This window comes from Panthera tigris, chromosome A2, assembly GCF_018350195.1.
Source record: "Panthera tigris isolate Pti1 chromosome A2, P.tigris_Pti1_mat1.1, whole genome shotgun sequence".
Lineage (NCBI taxonomy): Eukaryota > Metazoa > Chordata > Mammalia > Carnivora > Felidae > Panthera > Panthera tigris.
The window spans coordinates 73,791,399-73,815,562 of NC_056661.1; the positions used below are offsets into that span (position 1 = coordinate 73,791,399).

A 24,164-nucleotide genomic window follows, 5' to 3' on the forward strand; every position below is an offset into this window, starting at 1 on the left:
GTGGGGGGCGGGGGTGGGCAGCGTTCTGTGAAGCCATGGGTTTCTCGTTTTTGTTCCCCTTGCAGGGGCGCTGGGGCAACCATCTCAGCATGTCAAAAACTTGGCAGTGCATTGTGGGAGTTTTTCCCTAAGTTTATTTATTTTGAAAAAGAGAGAGAGCATATGAGCAGGGGAGGGGGAGAGAGAGAATCCCAAGCAGGCACCACACTGCCAGCACAGAGCCCACTGAGGGGCTCCAACCCACTAACCATGAGATCGTGACCTGAGCCGAAATCAAGAGTCAGACGCTCAACCAACTGAGCCACCCAGGCGCCCCGTCATGGCGAGTTTTCTAATATTCCCCAGTGCACTACCACATGCTGATTTTAACTATCTCCCATTCGTGGTGGGTAGAGAGGATCACATACTGTGTCGTCTAAAAATTCCCAGACGTGCCTATTCTGCTTGGGTTGGCTCCGATTCCTCTCGGTGTTTCCACAGATCTCACCCAGATGCCACCTGGGATCCTGACTCCAGAGAGATCTCCATAAGGAAGCCAGAGGCGCCTAAGCAGCCATGGTGTGAGGCTTTTGGCCCTTGCCCAAAACTGGCGGTTTTACTTGTAGAAATTGTACTTTAAATTAAGGGCCTTTTGCTAGTCAAGGGAAATATCCATATCTGCACGTATGCCAAGTGAATCCAGAAATTAAAACTGATGTTTGGTGTTAGGGGAGCTCTGACTCGAGGGCAAAGAGAGAGAGGATGCTTCTGAGACATGCGAGGCCCTAAGACCAGCCTTTCGAGTTTGAGCTTCTGGCTCCCAGTGCTAAGGATTTCCTGATGGAAGGATGTGTCACTGAGCCAACGAGGCCAGCAGGCTGTGACTCCTGAGCAAGGCATCAGTTGCACAAGAGAACTTCCAGCTCTCCTAGCAGATGCTGAAGACTCTGGTGGCACAAACTAACGGGTGTGGACCCTTCTCTACCTAGAGTGTGGTGTCATACACCATGGAGGACACCAAGAAGATACAGTTGGGGGCAGAGGAGGAAGCAAGAAGACAGGTACATCACATGCCAAGATTCTAACAATTCGACAGAGAAATGATATGTGCCACAAAGTGGCAGGGACTATCCAATAAGAATCTCTGTATCCAGGGGGCACCTGGGTGGCTCAGTCGGTGAAGCATCTGACTCTTGATTTTGGCTTAGGTCATAATCTCACTGTTCGTGAGTTCAAGCCGTGGGTTGGGCTCTGCGCTGACAGCGTGGAGCCTGCTTGGGATTCTCTGTTTCCCTCTTTGTCTGTCCCTCCCTGAGCGCGCTCTCTCTCTCTCTCTCAAAATAAATCAATAAAGTAAGAAAAAAAAGAATCTCTTGGGGCACCTGGGTGGCTCAGTCCATTAAGCATCTGACTTTGGCTCAGGTCATTGATCTCACGGTTCGTGAGTTCAAGCCCCACATTGGGCTCTGCGCTGACAGCTCGGAGCCTGGAACCTGCTTCGGATTCTATGTCTCCCTCTGTCTCTCTGCCCCTCCCCTACTCACTCTCTGTCTCTGTCTCTGTCTCTCTCAAAAATAAAAATAAACATAAAAAAATATTAAAAAAAAGAGTCTATATATCCTTCTGGTGGGTGCTCAAAGAACTATTAGGAATGAATGAGTGATATCAGAGGAAGAACGATGAGGGTGGTCGGAAGACCTGATGGAAGAAATGGGGGTGGGGCAGAGTCTTGAGGGTTGGGTGGGATTTGGCAAAGTGGAGAACCTACTCCAAACAAGAGACCAGCTGGAGGTGAGAAACTTGGGGGATGAGGCATTGACTAGTTTTCAAGCAAGAGGGTTGAAACAGTGGAGCAGGGACAGGTTGCCAGGGAAGGGTCCAATTCCTGGGTCAGGGGCTTCAGTGATGGTTTTTGAGGGGTGGGGAGGAACACAAAGGTGTGGAGAGAATGGACTGAAGTGGCGAGAGACTACGGACCACAGATCAGTTGCTACGCTGCTATCGTAGGTGTCCAAGTGCGACGCAAAATGCCCCCATGAATCCTTGACGTGGGGGTGGCTGGATTCGTGGACTTCCACCTCAATTCAAAAAGCATGGCCTACTTTATGCCTAGGTTGCAACATTAGAAATTTGTGAGTGAAGTTATTGCCCCATCAATCCCACAGCAAACAGCTCAGGCATCGTTTGCGATGATCCCTGATGTCTTTGCCCCTGCTCTCACAGTAATGACTCATCTCTGATGAATGCTCTAACCAGGCCAAGGCCCTTACTGGTACTGGAATGATAACTTTCGACCTAAAGGAGTTCTGCCCTCTCTGACAGGGGACTTATTTGGTGGTTGCTGCTCATGTCCCCTTGGCTTTCTCCTTAGAGGAGTTGGGAGCATAAACCAAAACTGAGAATAAAGCCTGTGTCACAAGACCACCTAAAAAATATTGTTAAGATGGCCACTGGTGTAAAACAGCACATGTATCCCTGTTTCCATAAAAATTGGGGTGGCTTACACCCAACAGTGACTGTTGTTAATTCAGCCACAATTCTGACTTTAGCCATCATAAAGATGATCTTGGGACTGTAGCAAATCTCAGCAATTCAGGGTCACCGCGTTACATTACCGTGCCCTTATGGACTTCAGGTTGGCTGAGGTACTCAGTAGGGATGGATTTGAACTGATGGAGGGTAACATGCCCTGAATTTATTCGCTGCCCGCATGTAGTGTCATCAGCAGCAGCTGAGGGTGGAATCACAGAAGCCCCGGGCACCCAGACAAGTCGTCTGATGGGCCACATGTCGTAATTGTCTATGACACGCTGTTAAACTCTGCGACGGAGAATGTGTTTGCAGATGTCAAATTGACAAGTAATTTTGTTGCTCATATCTTTAAGAAGAGGAAATCCGTCAACGTTGTAAATTGGTGACTTTCTCAGCATCTCCAATCCATCAGCAGAGACAATCCTTTGCCAAATATTTGTGTAACCTCAGCACTTTTTGGTCAAGAGGCTTTTGTTAACACCAGCATTGAACAAAGAGCACCGGAGAGCGAGGGAGCTGGTGTGAGCGATCACCAGGACAGAAACAGCCCATCATCTTCCCCTTCTTTCTGGACTGGCAACAGCCATTCTGTCTCTTTCTTTAAGGGATGGTTTTGTCTTTATACAACACATTGAGTTTAGTCTCTCTGTGCTCCTGTTGTAAGGTTAAACCCACTTAGAATTATTCTGGCAGCTCTGGTTAGGATGCTGATTCCAGGACAAGTAGGAGAATACAATGATTCCCCAAACAAAATTGATTTTTCCAAGATGCAAACTCATGCCTCCCGGCATTTGGTTCTGTCCAAGATGGGGAAAAAGAGAGGTGTGGATGTTGAGAGGAGCTTTAGCAGAGAACCTGAACCAGAGAATGAGAAAGGCATGAAGGGAAGCCGATGAGCTTCAGTAGAGGAAGACACTTCAACCAAAGACAATTGGATTTAATCTTGCAGGCAACGCCAATCAGTTGGCCATGGCTTCCTCGAACTCTGAAGGTTCTAAGGTTCAGGAAAAAAACAGCATCACCAGTGATTAACAATGTCTGGCTTGGGTATGGGCATAGGGAATGGCAATGTGTCTCAAGGTGGCATCGTTGAAGTCCAGGATGTGAGACAAATTATCTTAGACCGATGTGAAAAAAAAAAAAAAGGCTGACACGTAGTTCTTTAATGAACAACTCTGAAAAAGAATTTAAGGTGTACATTTGGACACTTGTGTTATGGGTATTGAGAGGTGCTCCACCCCTGGGAAGACCTACCTACCCACTGTTTCCCACTGTCAGTTAGGATTAGGATCCCTCCTGGATGCTCTACTATTGGTTTTCAACTTTGGAAACACACTCAGACAAGAGTGAAGAATTTGAGGTGTCAGGATCATTCAGTCACATTAAGAGAAGGATAATTTGCATGAAACCTGATGCTGCAAAGATAGCAATGACAGCAATAAAAACAATCTTCTCCTCTAAAATCTTAATAGCCATTGAAGGTAATGTCCTTAATAAAATTTAGGATATGCATATAGAGGAATAAAATTCCCCACTGGCCAGGTTCAAGCCCAGGCTTTGCCACTAACCAGCGGGATATTGTTGGTAAATTACTTCACCTCCTAGAACCTCAGGATAGTCATCTGTTAAATGAGAATAATAATGTCCACTTTGTGAGGGTATTATGAGGACTAAATAGGGTAATGTACACAAATCACCGTATACTACTTGACTGACCAAATAGGTGTTCGATAAATGTTCATTCACAACTTGATTTTGCTTACGTGCCTGTGTGGTAACTCCTGGCATTTGCACTAATTTGTGTAAGCTCCTTTGTATTTTTCTGCATATTGATTTCACCATGAAAGCAGTTTATCATGAAGAACAGAAGACAGTAGTTTAATAGAATGCTAAATTGGAAGTTTCCATAGAAGCACCAACGTTCAGTAGATGTTGCATTCTCAAGGAGGGACCAGACTAGTATGCTGAAAACCAGCCAGACAATTCCAGATCTCAGAGGACAGACGCAGAAAAGTTTGGAAATCCTGCGTGTCTTCCTCACTCCCGGGCATGGGGCATGGGGAGTTTCTTCTCACCTCCAGGTTAACGAAGGTGGCTGAGTAAATATTGTCCCCTCACGTTTGGGGAACATACACCTGAGGATTCTAAAGCTGAGAGGCTGTGCTTTTGAGCAGAGAAGGGAAGAGAGAAAAAGAAGAGTGAGGAAGAGGAAGGAAGAGAAAGGAGAGGGATGAGAGAGAGACAGAGACAGAGAGAAACACAGAGAGAGCTACAGAGAGAGAGGGCTGTGCTGCATTGGCACTTGCTATCCTCCCACCGAGAACAGGCAAAGACATGTGAGTATTTCCCTGGACCCGTTATCACCGGTCTGAGCCATTTAAAATCCTGTCCTGCAGGACCCCCTGGGGAACATGTACTGGGACAGCATCACAGAGATAGCCTCGAAGAGTGGACTGGAGAAAACTAATCCCTGACAGGGGAGTGTGCAGCTGGAGGAAAACACATTGCCTATAGCCATGTGCCCTTGGAAGGTTCCAGCTGGGCCTCAGAAGACCTCACGAGACTGCTGGCTTGAGCCATCTGTTGGCCCAGAGAGCAGAGGCCTTCTCATGACAGTTCACTTAAAAAAAGGCCATTTTTATGTCCATCTGTCTGCTTCCCACCTCAGCCTGTCAGGAACAGAGCCAGCTGAAGAGAGGAGAATCATTCCAACAGGGAAAGACAGAGGGACCAGATTACAGTCACTGTAGAAGACTGCGTTTCCCTGAGTGCCTAAGAGAAGTAGTGGGGCAAGAGCCTGCATGTAAATCCAAGGGGACGGGATGGCCTGTGGCCACTGAGAAGGTTGACAGAGACAGTGAGAGGTTCTGATGCTTATATCGTTCTGTCCTCTTTCCCCAACTTTGTGGGAAGGGGGTGGATACCGTCAATCATGTGACGAAGAGATCCTGCTCTCCCACCCTTTCAGGCTATCTCAGCCCTGAATGTGTGAGGGGCACGTGTGAGAAGAATGTACTGTCTCTTTGGTTTTCTTCCAGTTTTAGCATTTAGGGCCCATGGTTAAGTGGTTTTGTATAAATTGAACATGACCTGGGACGGCCGGGTGGCTCAGTTGGTTGAGCATTGACTTTGGCTCAGGTCATGATCTTATGGTTTGTGAGTTCAAGCCCCACGTCAGGCTCTGCAATGACAGTGCAGAGTCTGCTTGGGATTCTCTCTCTCTCTCTCTCTCTTTTTCCCACTTTCTCTGCCCCTCCCTCACTTGTGCATATGCACGCACTCTCTCTATCTCTCTCGAAATAAACTTAAAAAAAAATAAACACGACTTAATCATGACTACTAGCGAGTATTTTCTAAGCCATTCCTATCTATAATTTTAAAAACAGGTAAAGATACGAACTGCCTTTACCTTAACCATTAAGGGTGAGTAATTAGGGGACACAGGACTTTGTTAACTAAGAATGCTTGGAAGGGAAAGGAGAAATGAAGGCAAGAAAGAGATATGGGAGAGAAGAGAGGATTTATCAAGCTACTCACGGGAGGATTTAAAATTGTGAGCAGAATAGACACTTTCCCATAAACTATGAATTCAGTTTAGTTCGGGGAGGTAGTTGCCTCTAGGTGTAACATTAAGTGTGGAAGTTTCCACCCACTTGAAAATGGAAACTATTGCCAGGCCTTTGCTGCTGAAATTCTACTGAAGCTTTTGAAAACCTAAAAACAACCACAGGGAAATCCAGTGCCCACCAAAGGAGAAAACAGTAATATACCAAACACAAGGGAAGGTCAGAAGAGTCAGGAGGAGTTTTGACATAGTCTTTTGGCAGTATCTTAGCAAGATTATTCTCATCAGTGATCAGCGGTATTTATAAGGTACGATAAAGATGTGCATTATGGGTCTCCATTTGTTCTCTTCTCTTTAATTAGCACAAGCCTACCCCAAACTCCCAAGCCCACTCTCAAACACTGTCTTTAATTGTGAAGACAGAAGAAATCTAATGGCTAGGCCTTTGTTTTCCAATTCCAAATGATAAGGCAGGGGGGAAAAGGATCCCACTCGATCCTAATGATCTAAGACAGGAAAAATCATGTCAATTCCAAAGATGTCTTATAGGAATGATTTGCTTATAGAGCACGGCCGGAACCCTGGTTATGCGGCCCAGTAGCAGCAAACATTGTGGAAGAAACTCCACATCTCAGAAAGCTGACAGGTCTCCCAGGTAAGAGTCAACTCAGTTGATACAATGATCATTCTTATTGGACCTGAATCCTTCTTGAGTCCTTTGGCAAAACGAAGTTAGCAGCCGCAGCCACGTTCTGAACTGTTGACAGTTCCTATTATAGTAACACTACAACTGAATCTGGCACACTCCATACTCTGAATGCAGGTGTGGTGGGGTTTTTTGTTGTTGTTGTGAATTTTTCATTTTAAGATGCATTGTAATACCTGTTCTTGCATATTTTACTGTAAATATGGCATTACAATTTTTTTGTAAGTTTATTTATTTTTGAGACAGAGAGAGACACACACAGAGTGTGAGCAGGGGAGGAACAGTGAAGGGGAGACACAGAATCGGAAGCAGGCTCCGGGCTCTGAGCTGTTAGCACAGAGCCCGACGCGGGGCTCAAACCCACAAACCGTGAGATCATGACCTGAGCCAAAGTTGGATGCTTAACCAACTGAGTCACCTAGGCACCTCTAAATGTGACATTTTCTATTTCTCTTTTATTTGGGTTCCCACTCAAGCATTAGGAAACATTGACAGAATACTAATTTTGATCCAGAGTATAATCAAAAGACTAAATTAAACGTGCACAAGATGATCGTATGTTGAGATAAGAACTAAGTGGAGTCATTGGAATTGCCAGTATGGATTATTCCTGCAGTGACTGGTGGGCAGGGCTCAGTGTCCAGGAAATGAATCCTTTTCTCGAACTTAGTATAGGTGTCCACCTTCAACCCAAGTTTTCAAATTGTATCTGCGTGATAGATTTATTCTACTCTACTAAATGATAGATATAGGTAAGCTCTGGATTCTTTGGGAGTTCTTTATTTCTCCATGGTTCTGTTTTTCCTCTACCACTCTGCGTTTACTTAACTAGAAGGAGGCATGAGGAAGACAAAAGAGGAGAGGGTCAATTTTGCAAGATATTAGCTCAAGGTTTGATTGGGCATGATGTGGAATCAAAAGTGGACTGGCTTTATCTATGACTGGAAAGAAATACCCAGTGATACAGAAAAGGTTCTCCCAGAAAAGCCCAAATAAAAAGACTCTTCAGCACTAGATGCCATTTTCCTTAGGCAAGGGAAGTGAAATTTGGAGAGATTCTTTTGGAAATGGACAGAGAACTTGCCACTTTAGTTCATGACCATTCCTTGGAAATTTATCACTTATGGTTAGTATATACTCAAAGGCTTTGAGTAAATGAGTTTGGGTGTTCATACAAATATTAATATTTTACATATTGAAAGTATATTTGTATGAAGAGATAATACAGACATATTGGCCACATTCACTGTCAAAAAGAGTGGAGTATGGGGGGTAACTGTAGATGATTCTAGCAAAGGGATAAAAGCTCTTCAACTTTGTCTGGAAAAGCCAGGCAATTGAACATTTCTGCTTTACTCTGAATGGCTTCAAAATTAAGGGTGTTGTTTTATTCATGGATTTGCTTCATGCACAAACTGATCCCTTACATATCCACTCGCTCACTCACTCGCACACTCTGCAAATCGTTTCGGGGGCCCGCTGTGTGCCCAGCACTAGGTCATACCACCTGTTGTCAGGTAGAAGACCGGGATATCACCCAGCCATCTGAATTTGTGAAAATCCTTTCTTTTTGGATTAACAAGAACGTTCTGTAAATCTTGCTGCCTCTGGCACCAGCAACCTGCCAATGAGGAAGAAAGCCCAGGTTCCCAGTGGGCGGGACGGTCAAGATGGCACCAATTATATAATGCTAAAGCCCCTGCCATTGATGAGTCCTGCAAGCTCTTTTCTCCTTCTGGGAAAACAGCCGCAGTTATCAGTGGCTTGAGGTGATCTCCTGCGGTCCCTGCTTTTGAGGACTGACTATTTGCATGCTCACTGGACAGCTGAATTCACCCTTCATTGCAAGTGGTTTTTATTTCCTCCTGAAAAGTAGCAGGTGTTTTTGTTTAATCTTAGAAGAAGGCCAATATTATTAAAATTTGATTTCTACATCCCACTAATGAGTGCCCACTCTGTGCCGGGCACTATTCTAGCTTTGGGGAGTCTGAAAAATATCTGATGACCCTAAATTTTGTTTTAAAATCACTTTGAATTTCATGTATTGGAAAAAATAAAATAAAATCACTTTTTTTTAATTAAAAAAAATTTTTTTTAACGTTTATTTATTTTTGAGACAGAGAGAGACAGAGCATGAACAGGGGAGAGGCAGAGAGAGGGAGACACAGAATCCGAAGCGGGCTCCAGGCTCTGAGCTGTCAGCACAGAGCCCGACGCGGGGCTCGAACCCATGGACCGCGAGATCATGACCTGAGCCGAAGTCGGACGCTTAACCGACTGAGCCACCCAGGGGCCCCAAAATAAAATCACTTTGATTGTAAAGTGATTTGCTGGTTTTAATGCCTGAAGAAGTCAGGTGGCAATCAGGGGAATAGGTCGAAGTAGATCCATCGGGACCTCTGGTCCCCAAGAACATACACTGAAACTGCTGGTTTCCCACTGGAGAGTAAGAATGACAGGCACACGGTGGGGAGTGACCTTCTGTTTGCATAGAACGATGTTCCTCCTCAAGGGCCACAGCACAATCGTAAGATATCTGCCGTCTTGATTCCACTACCAGGATCCGGATGAATTCATTTTGTGGTAAACGAGGGCTCAGTTCCACCGCGCTCTCACAAAGCTCCCTCCCTCTTCGTCTAAGAATGTGGTACAACTTTCCTATCTATAGAATCCTCATTGGAATTTTAAAAAACGCTTGGTTCAATCCATGGCGAATTTGTAACAAGGGCACGCGTGACATCTCCTACAAAAGCAACTGCCGTCAAGCCATTGTGGCCTTGGTTTCAGTTTGTGGCCTCTCACTTTATTGTCAATGGTAGGAAATGGAAATGTTGGTGAATGTGATGTAATGCTCCAATTTCCAGGTCTCTGAAGAGGTTTTACAATTCTGTTTTAAGAGTCAGTATGTTTGTCCTGCAGGATGTTCCACGTGACAGATAGCAGAGACGAATTCTTAAGGATGAACTGGAAACATCTGTTCTTTCACGATCGCTTCCCCTTGTCCCCTAATGACTACAAATTAAACTCTGACTACTATTTATTTCTTTGCAGCTGCCAACACTAAGGAATTCCTAAAACATTATCTATCCCTTCAAAAGGGACAGTCAAAAGAGGATCATAACTGTCGTGAAGCCATCATTTTGCAGAAAGGCCAACTTTTGCAAGATTTTATATGGCTTTGCCTAAGACTGTAAGTTTTAATACCAGCAAAAAACACCTAGCGTGTGGGGAAGTATTTCTGCTTCTGCCTGCCGATGCCAGATTAAGGGACTAAATCAGATTAATGTTATTTATTGCTTGGGAGAACACCTTTCAGTGTGACTCAGCCTTGGTCCTTAGAAGCTTTAGTAAACATCCCTAAATGAAGCCCCAGACCTATGAACTGTATAGTTTATATTTCTTCCCAGATGGGAGGGGGGGAAAAAAAGAAAGCAATAGCAATGAGAACAAAAAAAAACCCTCAATCGGGGACCAGTGGTCTCCAATATTCTAGGTTCTTTGGAGCAGTTGGAACTGGTGAAGGAAAGGTTTGGCAATTGCTCAAGAAAGTGCTGCTCATATTTAGAATCACCTAGTGCTGTGGGGCATTCAGCCTGCAAAACTAAATTTAAATTAATATAAACAACAAAATAAGCATCTAAAAAAAAAGAAGGGTGGGAAATGAAACCACTCCAAGAGTCATTAAAGATGCATCTGTTTATCCCCGTCCGGGGTCCATGAGTCCAGGATGATTCACAAGCTTTTTGTGAAGAAAATATCCATTGTTGTGGCAAAATTAAATGTATTTTGATCTTTGCTTGCAATATTTATCTATCTGTTCAATCAGAAAAGAAGTTGTTCTCATCACCGTAACATATATTACTTTTTCAATTTCTTCTTTGTAATGCTTTTTTAGTGTTCTTTAGGGTGAGACCATGGCATTTCTCATTTCTCACAACAAAGACCATAACTCATTAGAATGATGCTGATGAATTTTTCTCATAAAATGGCATCCTCATTTTCAGAGGTGACCAGTCTGCCTTCTTACCCCTAACCAGCAGGCAGGTTTGAATGGATGTAATTAGAAAGGGCCACTGAACTCATCCTATGGTGGTGTCTCATAGTTCTGGGCTTCCTATTTTAGATGTCCGTGTGTGTGTGTGTGTGTGTGGACTCTAGCACCTCACACTTGGTCCTGGAAAAATGTAATTTATCATTGTGAATAAACCACCACTCTACTGATTTTTCAACTGACCTGTTCTAAGCTCAATAGTTTATAATTTAGGGGTCCCTGGGTGGCTCAGTCGGTTTAAGCCTCCGACTCTTGATTTTGGCTCAGGTCATGATCCCAGGGTCATGGGAATGGGCCCCACGTCAGGCCTGGCACTGAGTGGGGAGCCTGCTTGGGATTCTTTCTCTTTCCCTCTGCCCTTCTCCCCTGCTCGTGCATTCTCTCTCTCTAAAAAAATTCTTAAAAATGTTAGAATTTATACCAGCAGTATGAATTTTGGAATTTTTAATTTCAAAAGCTACTTTGAAGGATAGCCTTATCAGAAATACACTTCACATATTCTGTATGCCAGATGAAATCATATGCAAACTATACATATATATTGTTAAACAATATAGAAGTTGGTATAGTGACGCCTACATTGAAGAACAATTGAGACATTTAGTCACAAAACTATTAATCCCTAGCTATAAGATAATCTACTTAACTTCTCTAAAAAATTTAGGGCATTTTTAGCAATGGTCTTGGTATCGGATCTGCCTTCTGAGAAGGATAAGTCCTTAGTACTTTCTGATTCATCTAGGTTCTAGATAGCAGGAACAAATCTAGATACTTAAAACCATCAACACTATCCCCATTTCTACTGTCTTATCGCTGTGTGAGCTGAGAGGAGCAGGAACTCGACTTTTAAAAATATTTTTAAATGTAGGGGCATCTGGGTGGCTCAGTTGATTGAGCATCCAACTTCGGCTGAGGTGACGATCTCACAGTTTGTGAGTTCGAGCCCTGTGTTGGGCTCTGTGCTAACAGCTCGGAGCCTGGAATCTGCTTCAGATTCTGTGTCTCTATCTCTGCCCTTCCCCGCTCGCTTTGTCTCTCTCTCTCTCTCTCTCAAATAAAAACATAAATAAATAAATAATATTTTTAAATGTATATGATTTTGTGATCTCAAAAAATCAAAATGAGCTCTCAGAATGCATGTCACTTCCTTTTGTGTTCACCTAAGTAATTTGCAAATCTCCTTTTATTTTTTATTTATTTTTTTAATGTTTATTTTTTTATTCTGAGAGGGAGATTTAGAGTGCAAGCAGGGCAGAAACAGAGGGAGAGAGAGAACCCAAGTAGGCTCTGCCCTCTCAGCGCAGAGCCCAATGTGGGGCTCAAACTCACAAACCAAGAGATCATGACCTGATCTGAGATCAAGAGCCAGAAGCTTAACCCACTGATTCACCCAGGCGCTCCATGAATATCACCTTTTAAATGTAATTGATTTAAGTTCCCTTCGTCTTAAGGATGTTACTCTTTATATTAAAAAATTAAATAGTTCTTTTATAATTCAATGATACTGAAAAATCCTACATTAAAATCCACTTGCAATCAAACCCTCAAACTCCATGTGAATTTGAAACAGATTTTTGTTTTTTCTGGCTGCACACATCACTCCATCTCTTCCTTTTGGTTGCCTGGGAGAGCTTGCTAACATCACCTGCAGATTTATTGAAGGTAGATGGAAATGCTTTTTATTCTAGAGCATCAAGGAAACGAACATAGTTAAATGAACCCAGCGGGTAATACTCTGGTGGCCCTGCCTTTTGATGAAATGAAGTGCAACGTTTTCTTAAAAGGAAAAGTGGATGCTACGTGTCCAGCAGCCACACAATCACGTTAGAGAGGCAAACTAGTCATCGCCCAGCCAAGGGAGCTGGCTTCACCTGTTACGAATGGTGTGGGCATCAGACTCAAAATCGTCAGCCTAGCCCTCTACATGCCGGAGTGACCATGGCTTCTAAGACGCACGTGGTCAAGGGAGTGAGACGGGAGAGGCGGGCCTCGCTTGCTTCTCACTAAGCGCCAGGGCTGTGCCAAGCATTTAACATCCTTTATTACTTTTACTCCTTCCAACAATGCTGAAACATTAGTGGTTTGGAAAACTGAAGAAAGTTAAGTAAGTAGACAATGCCATTTTCATCAGGTACAGTAACACTGGATCCTTAAAAGCATTTCCATATAAAACTTCAATATAATAAACAGACTCTACCTTAGATCAGCCACCCTAAGTGGATTAAAATATAGAGAGGTAAGGAGCACGTGATCTTTACGGAAAGGCTGCTATATGGCAGGCACGGTATTAGGCACTTATTTCCGTGAGGCTGAGAGCAGTTTCACTCAGAGGAAAGCCCCGCTTCGAAGCAGCCGCGTGTGGCCTCGAGTCCAGACTCTCCCCCTTGCTAAGTGGGTGGCCCGGGAAGCTGGTTAACTTTTCTGAACCCCTGTTTCCTTTAGAGATAATGGTGCACGATCAGTGTAAGAATGAAATGAAATGATGAATGTATGTGAGGTGCTTATTGAATAGCATATTAGCGTATATGAAATGCTCTATTCATTTCCTCCACAGATTTTATTACTGTGTCTATGCTTAATGTAGGCCAGGTGTTATTCTAGCCACTTGGGATACATCAGTGACGGAAGCAAAAAGTTTTAAACTATTATTAGAGCACAGTGACTGAGAGCGATCTCTGGTATCAGACACAACTGAGTTTGGATCCTGCTATTTCCAGCTGGGTGCTCTTAGAAGTTTCTTAATCTGTACAATAGGGATAAACCATATTCCATGGCTGTGCAATGGTGATATGAAATAATATATCGAATGCTAAGCACTCTTTGGTATGCAGAAAGCGTGCAATCGACGGCAGGAATTTATGAATTTTATTACCGTTAGCACTAATCCCTCTAATAACCCTGAGGGAAAGCTACGTCGTCAGTGCGTGGAAGTGAGAACCACAGCCGAGGAAGGCTAGCTGCCTTGCTTGGGGTTGGTGTCTAACTTCAACGCCTGTGCCATTGACCGCGGGTGCCTTCCACGTGAGCATGTGGACCTTCGCACTGTCCACCTCTGTAACTCTGAGAGACTGGGCGGTTGTGAATATCTATTGACAAGTGGCAGAGCAAGGGAATGTGTAATGTGTTTTTGTGTGTGTGCCCTTGGCGTGGGGCGTGATTGATGCCATTCACTTCTAAGTTGTATCCCATCCTGACTTTACTGTCATTCTGTGTCCTCCAACTTACGACGTCTTCTTAGGATCTACTTCTATTGTTATTTTTATAAGATGGACAAGGTTAGTGGAGGAGACGAACAGCAGTTCGGAGCAACGTTCTATGGCTAATGCATTAAGTTCAATTGGATTGTGCCAAGGCCTACTTCTGTATGTTTGAACTTGAACCTGGCTCCTCTTGCTGTTCTGAGTTGTGACTTTTCCGTTCTTACCTATTTCTGATCTATTTCTCATTTCTCCCTTATTGGTGTATGATTGAGGAATGTTGCCCACGTATCTAAGAAGAATGCATCATGATGAAGCATCTGGGTGCTTCAGTTGGTTAAACATCCGACTTTGGCTTAGGTCATGATCTCACGGCTCATGAGTTTGAGCCCCACGTTGGGGTCTGTGCTGACATGACAGCTCGGAGTCTGGAGCCTGCTTTGGATTCTGTGTCTCCCTCTCTCTCTGTTCCTCCCCTGCTCATGCTCTCTCTCTCTCTCTCTCTCTCTCTCTCTCTCTCAAAAATAAAGACTAAAAAATTAAAAAAAAAACAGAAGAAGAATGCATAATGTCAACAAGAAAGTTGGGGTGCATCTTTGGGCATATGGTGTATTAAACGGTCCAGTGGACATTTATTTAGAGGTTGAATGCATCTCACATGTGAATGGAAGGTTGTCCCTCTCTAATAATGTTCTGCTTAACCATAAAAATTGTTCGCTAAAAAAGTTAGTGTTGCTCTAGGGAAGCTGGGTCAAAATTCAGTACTGCCTCTTTCCTTATCCTCAGCCCCAAATCAAGTCTAATTTTCATTCTCTAGTTGGGAAAACTGAGACATAAATAGTTTTCACTTCCATCCTTGACTTGTTACTGTACAGCCCACAGTACAGTCTTTTTGACACTGGATTTGGTTAAGGTTATTTATCAAATAAATAACATATTTCCTCAATTATAGGACTCCCACATCTTTTTCCTATTTTTAATATTTGTGAAATTAGGTTGCCCTAACAACTGATATATCTGTTTAAGGTGGTAGTATTTTGGGGGTGCCTGGGTGGCTCAGTCTGTTAAGTGTCTGACTCCTGAATTCGGCTCAGGTCAAGATCTCATGGTTGGGGTTTGGGCCCTGCATCTGGCGGGCTCAGCACTGACAGTGGGGAGCCTGCATTGGATCCTGTGTCTCCCTCTCTCTCTGTCCCTCCCATCTCATGCACACACACTCTCTCTCCCTCCCTCCCTCTCTCTCTCTCAAAAAATAAACATAAAAAAAAGTGGTAGTATTTTCTTCCATTCAGAAAAAGCTGTTCTTAAATTGATGGTATAACATAACATCAGTGGTTTCTTAGACTCATAATACAGTATTAGATAGTTCTCTTTTTCTTTGGAAGGGCTTACTTCTTTAGAAGGATAGCTTCCAAAGGGAAGGATATAGAAATGTAGAAGGCCTTGTCACTTCGGGAAATTCCTCAATTCCAAAATCATTTTGCTGTGTGATACTACAAAAAACCCCAACTGAAGAGTCACTGAGACAGATTTTCCTGTTTGGCTCAGAAAAGCTCACTTTGGTGAGAACCCACTCTTCCCTCATGGCTAGAATGCCACGCTGGAAGGCAGGTGGCCTCTAGTCCCCCAGACCTTGATGCCTTGAGGTTGATTTTTCCCCAGCAAGATAAAGTGGAGACCTGAGGTCTTTTTTTTTTTTTTAATCAAGATTGTCTCATTGCTCTATCAGAGACTTCCCTGAACCTAGTTCTCCAGTTCCTTTGATCAGCAAAAATAGTAACGGTGAGAATATTGATTAAAAGAACATATTTTGGCAAGGTGTATAGCTTTTAATAGTTGTCAAGTGTATGTGTTTATATACCTTCAACAGAGATCTTTGAGGTTGATAGGGCAAGACTTACAGTTCTCATTTGGAGATGGAGTGACAACGTTTTGCGAGTTTGTGACCTATCTAAGAGAACATCCAGGAAATGAACCTAGGTCTTTAAACGCAAGCAAGTGAGGGTGGTGTGGGAGGATGGGTGTGGACTCTGGGCTCGGATGTCAGTTCTGCCCAGTTCCTAGCGGCGTCACCCCAAAAGTGTGCTCCTGTGCACAGCTAGGGTAATCAAACTACGGTCAAGTGCTCTGGCAGAATCACAGATGATACCAGCCCCATGGTGAAGGCTCAGTGCCTGGGAGACGTCATTGATTCCATGATTCTTTTTCTAGAAACCACTTAGCCTGAAGGAATGTTCAGCTAAACCTGGGGCTCTTCTAAGAACTCACATGGGTCTAGAACTTCGCACACTGAAACAAGCTACATGAGCATTAGGTGGTAGTATTTTGTTTCACCACGCTAGTGAAACCAAGATGTGAGAAGTCAGAGGAGCTCTGAGGGCGCCCTCTGTGCATGGCATGTGGTTGGTAACTGTTACCTGTTTAGAATTACAGCTGTTAATTAGGTTGCTGCGTTAGTTAACTGGCCTCTTTCCTATTTAGCCACAAAGGATGTGCCCAGTCTCTACTGAGGAGCCTACACAAGGACACATTTCCCATTCCCAGCAAAACGAAATACTCATAGATGAAGATTTTCTTTTTTTTAACGTAGGGGTTAGAGGCGGGGGGGGGGGGGGGTGGGGGGTGGGGGGGGGTGGGAAGGAAGCAACAGCACCACAATCCAAAATTCTGCTTTAGATAAGAGAGAGCTTGGTTCTCTCCTGACTCATTCTGCAGGGAAAATCTCCTAAACTGAGATTTTATTTTTTTTAATTGTGTATTTTTGGCCACCCCTTTAATTGCACAGGACAGGTTGCCCTGAGGCGTGGTGAGTAGGGAGAAAGAGTTCAGAGGGTGCTTTATTTTTGGTTCTTCAAGTTGGCCAGCTCTTTGGGTTGATGGCATTAACGGGATTAACCCTTTCATTTTAAAAATGGGGGCAAGAAGGAGAGCGCGGGGCGGGGGTTGGAGCGACCTCTGGTAGGGCAGCGAAGGTCTGGGCTGAACATCTGGCTGTCATGATGAGGGACAGAGCACGCTTCTGCTGCTGGCGTTGACCGGCTCTGAGACCCGGTTACGTCCTACGTGTCAGCAGCCGAGCCGCGCCAGAAGCGAGGCTTCCCGTCATATTCACCTCCCGCGAAATCACTGCGGAGCCCTGGGCCATCAGGACTCATTAGCGCCGTTTACCGTCCAGGGAGCCCCACTCCTTAGAAGGGCGAGGACCCAGGACCCGAGGGCCAGGCCTCGGGTCACCCCCCCGCCCCCCACCACCAGCCGGCACCCTGCACTCCAGCCCTGACCTGTCGCTCGGGGGAGAGCGTCCCAGCGGGGGCCGGGGGACTGGCCTAGCGCTGCCAGCACAGCCCCGGGGGCAGAGCCGCGCTGTCCACCTGCTCCCCGCAAACGCGCTCCCAGGTGTGTGCGCGCCCTCCGGACCTCAGCGCGCAAATCCCAGGAGGGGGCTCCTTTCCGATTTAAATCATTATCACACGATCCAAAGCGTGGATAGGAAGTGACTTCCCGCAGCCTTTCCCGAAGTGCGCTTTGCCGACGTCAACTCTAAATGTTGCGGACAGGAAGTCTGGGGAAAGCAGGATCAGGAAAAGTTAAAGGGGGTCCGCGGCGCGTCACAACAGAATTGCCCGGCCCCATCCGAACACATCAGCGGCGGCGCCAGAGGCGCGGCGCCACCCGGCGTCCAGCCCGGGGAACCCTGGTTTGTGCGCCGTCTCCAAGGGCTCGTTCATTTCCAAGGCGCACACTTAGGGAGACGCTGCTTTAATGCAATGGCCTCTTCCGAAATGAGGAAATAAAGCTCTCAATTGGGCTCAAAGGGGAAATTTGATATGTTAGTAGAAAGATCGAGGTTGTTTATTGTTGCTACTGTTTCATCTTTATTACTGAGATGAAGCCAGGGTAAAATTCTTATAATATTACTAACCCCATGAACATTTCTTTCCGAGTCTCTAGAAAGAGCTGATTTAAAAAGTGTTAAAAAATGCGACAAAAAAAAAGAAGCTTATTTGAAGTGTATTCCAGTGCATGTGATTGAATTTTTACACTTTTTAAGACTTTGTATAGTGATATTTGCAAAGGAGAAAATAAAATCCTTTGTCAGACTGTTTTGAGTTTGGGTTTAAAAACATGGCCAAAACCATTACCTAAATAGATTGTTCTGTTTATATTTGGGGAAGAATATGCAGACACCTACCCTGTATTTTCAACAAACCATGTTTGATTCTTAGTTATGCAAAATGTGTAAGCAATATACTGTACTGTTTGTATTAAAAATGGTATTCTGTACATATGATTTTGTACCTTTTAAAAAAGATATAATTTTTTAGTAAAGATGCAAAACTTACATTAAACGAATTACCAATGCTATCACAGTATCACCTTGGGAAGCGGGGGTGGGGGGGAGTGCCAAGGTCTCAGCTTTATCCCTTTATTTCTTTTAAAAATAAGCAAGAGGGCTGAAGCTTATGCGGAAAAATGTTAATATCTTAACATTTATGTTAATCTTACGTTAATGTGGTTGAGCAACGATCCTTTTGAAATTTTTTTTGGTAAAAAGTTATTTTTTCGCTTTTTTATACATTTAATGTGGTTCATTATAAAAAATAGAGTAAAAGAGTATGTGCAAAACTCCCTAAATTCCTGATCAAATGGCTTTAGCTGGATGTGTCTAATGTACCTCATTTGCTCTGGTCACATTGTCAAAGTTGCACACTTTATCTCCTTGGCACAGGGTTTGAAATTAGTTTTACAAATGTGGGCAGCTATGGTTTTATTTGTTCTCCTGCACAGATCTAATAAAACCCACAGAGAAGTTCAATGGACACTTACTGAATAAATTCATTATATCTCAATTCTTTGGCTGAGATTTGCATTTATTATAGCTTCATTTCCATTCAACGTGTAGTGATTCTCTCTAAAAGATTCTCATCTTTCTATTTAAATTAGGTGTTGAATTCCTTTAGCAACCCATAGTTCAGGCTCCATTGCCAGCTTTTCATTCTAAAAAGCTATAGCATTGATTTATTGATACATTCATGTAATTTATTAAATACTTAAGACATATCAGGCACTGTGCTGAACACATTTCCTGCTACTGTCATGTTTAACCCCACAACAATGTATGTGACACATCTTATCACTCCCATTTCACTGATGAGGAAAACAGAGGCTCGGTAAAGTTCCATAACTTACCCAAGACCCCCAAGACCACATAGCTAGAAATGTGTTCCAATCAGACCTGTTTCCTTCCAAGCCCATGGTCTTAGCTGCTCTACCGTCTTCGAGAGATGTTCTTTAGCTTTTGATTATTCGAATTCAGAGGAATTCCCCAACATAAGTACGCATCATGTTTCTTCAATTCTAAGACAATGTTTTTCACATATTTGAAGGTCAGGATATTAGAATGTCGATGTGCACAAACACAGTACTTGGTGACATTCCTGCCTCGCCACCTGCCCTCCTCCAGCCCAGGGCTGCTGAATACAAGCAACTCACCCTCCGTGGTTTTGCACATTCAAGGGTGTCCTTTTTAAGCTACGATGCATAGGCTACTATTGTGTCAGCAGACTGCTTTTCTTCCATTTTGGCCTGTGTTCCTCTTAGGAGGCAGCTCCTACCTACTGCAAATCCTTCCGTCTGGCTAAAGTGTTCTGCTCAGCCATTATTTATTCATATAATGCTATGTGTATTCTTGGGTACTGAATTGAATGGGCAAGTGCTTTTAATTTTTTCTTCTTTCTATACATTAGGAAAAGTAATGTTGTTTGTTTGTTTGTTTGTTTTACTTGGCTGGCTCTTTAAGGAAGGGAGGGAGGGACTTTGGCTTGACTTGGTGCCACTTAAGAAAATTTCACAGCGGTCCAGAACTAATTTCATCAGGAAACATTCTGAGCTTCAGTTAAAATGTAAAATGCTTTTCCTTAGCCCCAGGATAAAATGAAATTTCATTTGCTTTTACTTTTCTGCAATAATGCCAATAAGGAGATATTGCCAGGGGCACAAGGGAAGCCAATTCTAGAGCTGAACAAATCGATGGGAAATCTACTTGCCAAATCCTGAACATACCCACTGAATGAGTGTTAAGAACACACACACACACACACACACACACACACGCACGCCCCCTACTGAACTATCCAGGGTAAGGATAAGATTTCCCTAAAGTAACTTGATGTTTTACTCTGCTGAGATTCTCACATTCTCAAACTCCTCACACACACAGCGAGCACACTCAGTGTGAACTGCAACCATATCGCACCTAGACTAATAATCACAGATAGCATATACTGAGTGTTAGCATTATTGAATGACGACTATGTGCCTGACTACATGCTAAGCTCTTAAATCCTAGAAGCTGCTTCCATTTTGATCCCCATTTTTCAGACGAGGAAACTGAGGCACGAGAGAGGGTAAGTCAATTGCCCGAGGTCCAACAGCCGATGAATGGCTGTTTGGTTCTAGAACCCATTCTTCTTGCCTGTATGCTGTACTACTTCTTGCTATATATACCCAAACCAAAGATAGGTTTCCAGAAAATGCTAGACAAGACTCTAAACCACAATGATGATGATGATGAAGATGATGATAATTATTGCAGCCACTTATTAGTATGAGTCTTTAACTGTATACTCATGGACCATGGTAGGCTTTTTACACACCTTACCTCACCTAATCTTCATAATCTAGGGACTCAGATTTTATATCTATCCTTATTTTATGGTGAAACTGAAGTTCAGAGAGCTCAAGTAATTTACTGAAGGTCACAGAGCTTGTTAGTTACTGGCTGACTTGGGGTTCAAACAAGTCTATAGCTGGTGCTCATCTCATTGTCTGACTTCCACACTCACATGAGTTCCTGATTTGGTAAGCAAACAGCCCTAGAATGTTATTCTCAGCACTGTGATAGTCATGATAAATTTCATGATCGCCAATCACCAATAGGGAACTTGCTCCTTCAGGATGAAGTTGGGTATGATACAATTTTAAAATACTATAACATTCCTGGGTAAGATATGTGTTTTGTGACTTTAGAATGCAGAATTTCTGTTAGAATTAATCACTCTCTGGAATAATATCTGACTTCTGTATTAACTGAAAATGAATGGCAGAGTCAGAAAGGTAAGAGAATTAACTGATAACTACTGGTTTTTAAAAAAGCAGGGGCACCAGGGTGGGTGGCTCAGTCAGTTAAGCGTCTGACTCTTGATTTCAGCTCAAGCCGTGATCTCACAATTCATGAGTTCGAGCCCCGAGTTGGGCTCTGTGCTGACAGTGTGGAGCCTGCTTGGGATTCTCTCTCTCCCATTCTCTCTCTCTCTGCCCCTCCCTTGTTTGCATGCTCTCTCTCTCAAAATAAACTTAAAAAATTAAGATAAATAAACCAAAGAACAGGAAATAAAAGACCATAAATAAATGGAGATTTCCCTTCCCTTTAAATGCACTGAAATCTAGTAAATAGAAACAATCAGATTCCAAGACAAGGAAACCAAGCTGCAAGTCCCAGGGGGGTGGGCTTTCTTCTTTTTGGGATTGGGACATGTCTCCCTGTGTGGGGAGGGTGCCCACCTCACTGAGTGGGAAGACCTGGAATCTAGAATCGCCACTGGCACAGGCCTCCTCACAGGGGCTACCTTAGAGCTTTGAGGATGAGGCTCTAGTTTAGGGAAGTTAAGTCATTGATTTCTCCCAGGTCCAGAATGAGAAGAAAGGGGAGCTTAAACCGTATCTCAGGCAGATCCGAATTCAGTGAGGGCTCTTTCCCGGCTAATCCTCTCTTGGCTTCCAGGTAGCCAAGAAAATCTTAGCAGCGGAGAGCAAGAATCAGGGTATTTTGTGCCACCTCGACAGCCCGACCTCCCCAAAGTATCAGTGGCATAAAACATGCTTTTCAAACATAGGTGTAGAGTTTAATGTTATTTCTTCTGGGCAAACTTTCCAATGTAACAAATAGTTGATGTCAAGAACTCAAATGAAAGAATCTATAAATATATTAAGAGTTTTCTCTTTGTACCTTTTCTGGGAAAGCTCTGTGGAGATTTTTAAGGGATTGAAAATGGGCTGGATAAAGTAATTCTAGTTTACACGGCTTTTTGAGCAAGGCTAATTGTATTAACCTGATTCCAACGTGATCTTATTTTTCTGTACCACATTAATACAAGCAAAAGGAGCGCGCGTGCGTGCACACACACACACACACACCCCCCAAATAATTTTTGTCCTCCTTTTTTGGTGCCATCTGGCCACCTCATAAGGCTCACATGAGTATCTTTGTATCAAGAAGTGCAGGGCATATGCTTTTTTTTCTGGGAAGATGATTGTGTTTATATTACAAAGATTAAAAAAAAAAAACCCCACAGCACTACGGGAACATGGCCAATTCATCTACTTTGGAAATGGGAGTAGCTTGGTCGTCTCTGGCACATGGTACCATTGGGCATGTTTCTAAAACTCTCAGACAAGACATCACGAGCGGGCAATATTGATTCCTCTGTGAATGTAGGTCTTTTTTTTTTTCCTTTCCCACTTTAGGAGATTTGTGGACCATATCAAATCACCTATCAGCACAGTGTCTAAAACAGAAGAATTTTAAAATAAAATCGGGCCTTCTTCTACATACGCAGAGTATGAACCAAGGTTTTAATTGAAAGCTCATTTTCCTGTGGGAACTCTCGGGCCGGGAGAGCTACCCCCCTGGGATGGAAGTCGGCAAAGGCCAAACAGAGCAAAGGCTGTAACTCTAGCCCCTAGGAAGGGGATGGATTTGTAACTGGCAAAATGATCAGCCATTAAATCACCGGAAGAATACACTCCTAATAACTCCTAAGCAATAAAGCATTTTCTCCATCACAAATTCTCAAGCGGTGGGGCACAGTGGCACATTTTACTTGGACACTGGGACAGAAAAATCAGGGGGAAATGCACATCGGTGGATATGCTTTCCATCTGGACCTCTTAAAATTTACATCTCAAGGGCCAGCTGCCTGGCAGGAATGAATTGGGGTGTTCCATTTGGGGCATAACTCTAGGAAGCAGCTTCCAGGACTGACCTGATCTGAGTGTGAGTTATAGATATTATAACCAACTTTTCCTCCACACCCAAACCCTGTCCGTTCAGAAATCTTAATAGGCTTTTGAGAGCCTCCATTTAGAGCCGGCTGCATAAAATGATCCTTTGATGAAAAGGGATTGGAACAAGGGTTAAAGCCGACATTGAAAGGTGACTGTGGAGGGCACCGTGTTCATACAACCCTCCTTTAATATGTGTGGTGTGCACCTGTGATAAGATGATTCATTACCTGGGGCTGCTCTTTGACAAGCTCCATCGTTCAGCCCTCGGGGTTCTGACGGGACAATCCTGCACCCGCCCAGGAAATATAACAAGGTCAGCTTTTTTTTCCCTGGGACGTAGATTGAGACGGTTTAGCTTATAATGCATCTCTGTTTACTCTTTATGTAAAATAAAAACAGGGTTCAAGACACTGCAATTCCTGTTCTCCACAGAGCAGGCCAAGCAGGGATCCGTAAAATAACTCTGGGAGGAAAAATCCTGGAGATGATGCTAGCGTCTTCTACCTGCTCCTCCACCCTCAGCAACGGCCACAGTTGAGGTGAAGGTGCCCTAACCACCGAGGGTCTGTGCCAAGCCTTTGAACGGAGGGTACTTCTGATCCCCTCAGCTTTAACTCCAGTTTGCTCTTCATGGAGCTTTCAGGTTTACTGGGGTCTTAAAGGGGGAGCTGCCCTCATATGAAGCTTCGTCAGTGTCCTGGGGACCACGACGTGGCCACACGAGTGGTGTAAGGGAACCGTCACGCTGCCCATGACATGAGGAAGGTTCGATGGTCCCGGCAGACTGAAGTAAGCCTGCAGGCATACAAGAAACTCCCAGGAGCTTCCAGGAGAATCAGCAAGAGGCTTCTCCCCCCTTTCCTTTGTTTCTCTTACAGGACGGCCCGATTCTTTCCATCAGGTCCCCATATTAGTCAGAAATTGGCTTGCTTAGGACTAGTTTAGAAATCTTAGAGCAATTAGAGAAGGAAACTTACCAGTTTCCCCCACCGTCCCAGTTTAAAAAGAATAAATACATAAGCAGAACTGAAGTTTTGTTTTTAAAATTTACTTTTTTTTTTTTAAAGA

At 43.8% G+C, this 24,164-nt stretch overlaps 1 protein-coding gene across 3 annotated transcripts in view; it reads right to left on the reverse strand.

Annotated features, from left to right (window-relative positions):
• The window catches only part of POU6F2 (POU class 6 homeobox 2), a 460,222-nt gene that overhangs the window by 29,472 nt on the left and 406,586 nt on the right, over positions 1–24,164 (reverse strand). The gene's annotated exons all lie outside the window — the stretch shown is intronic.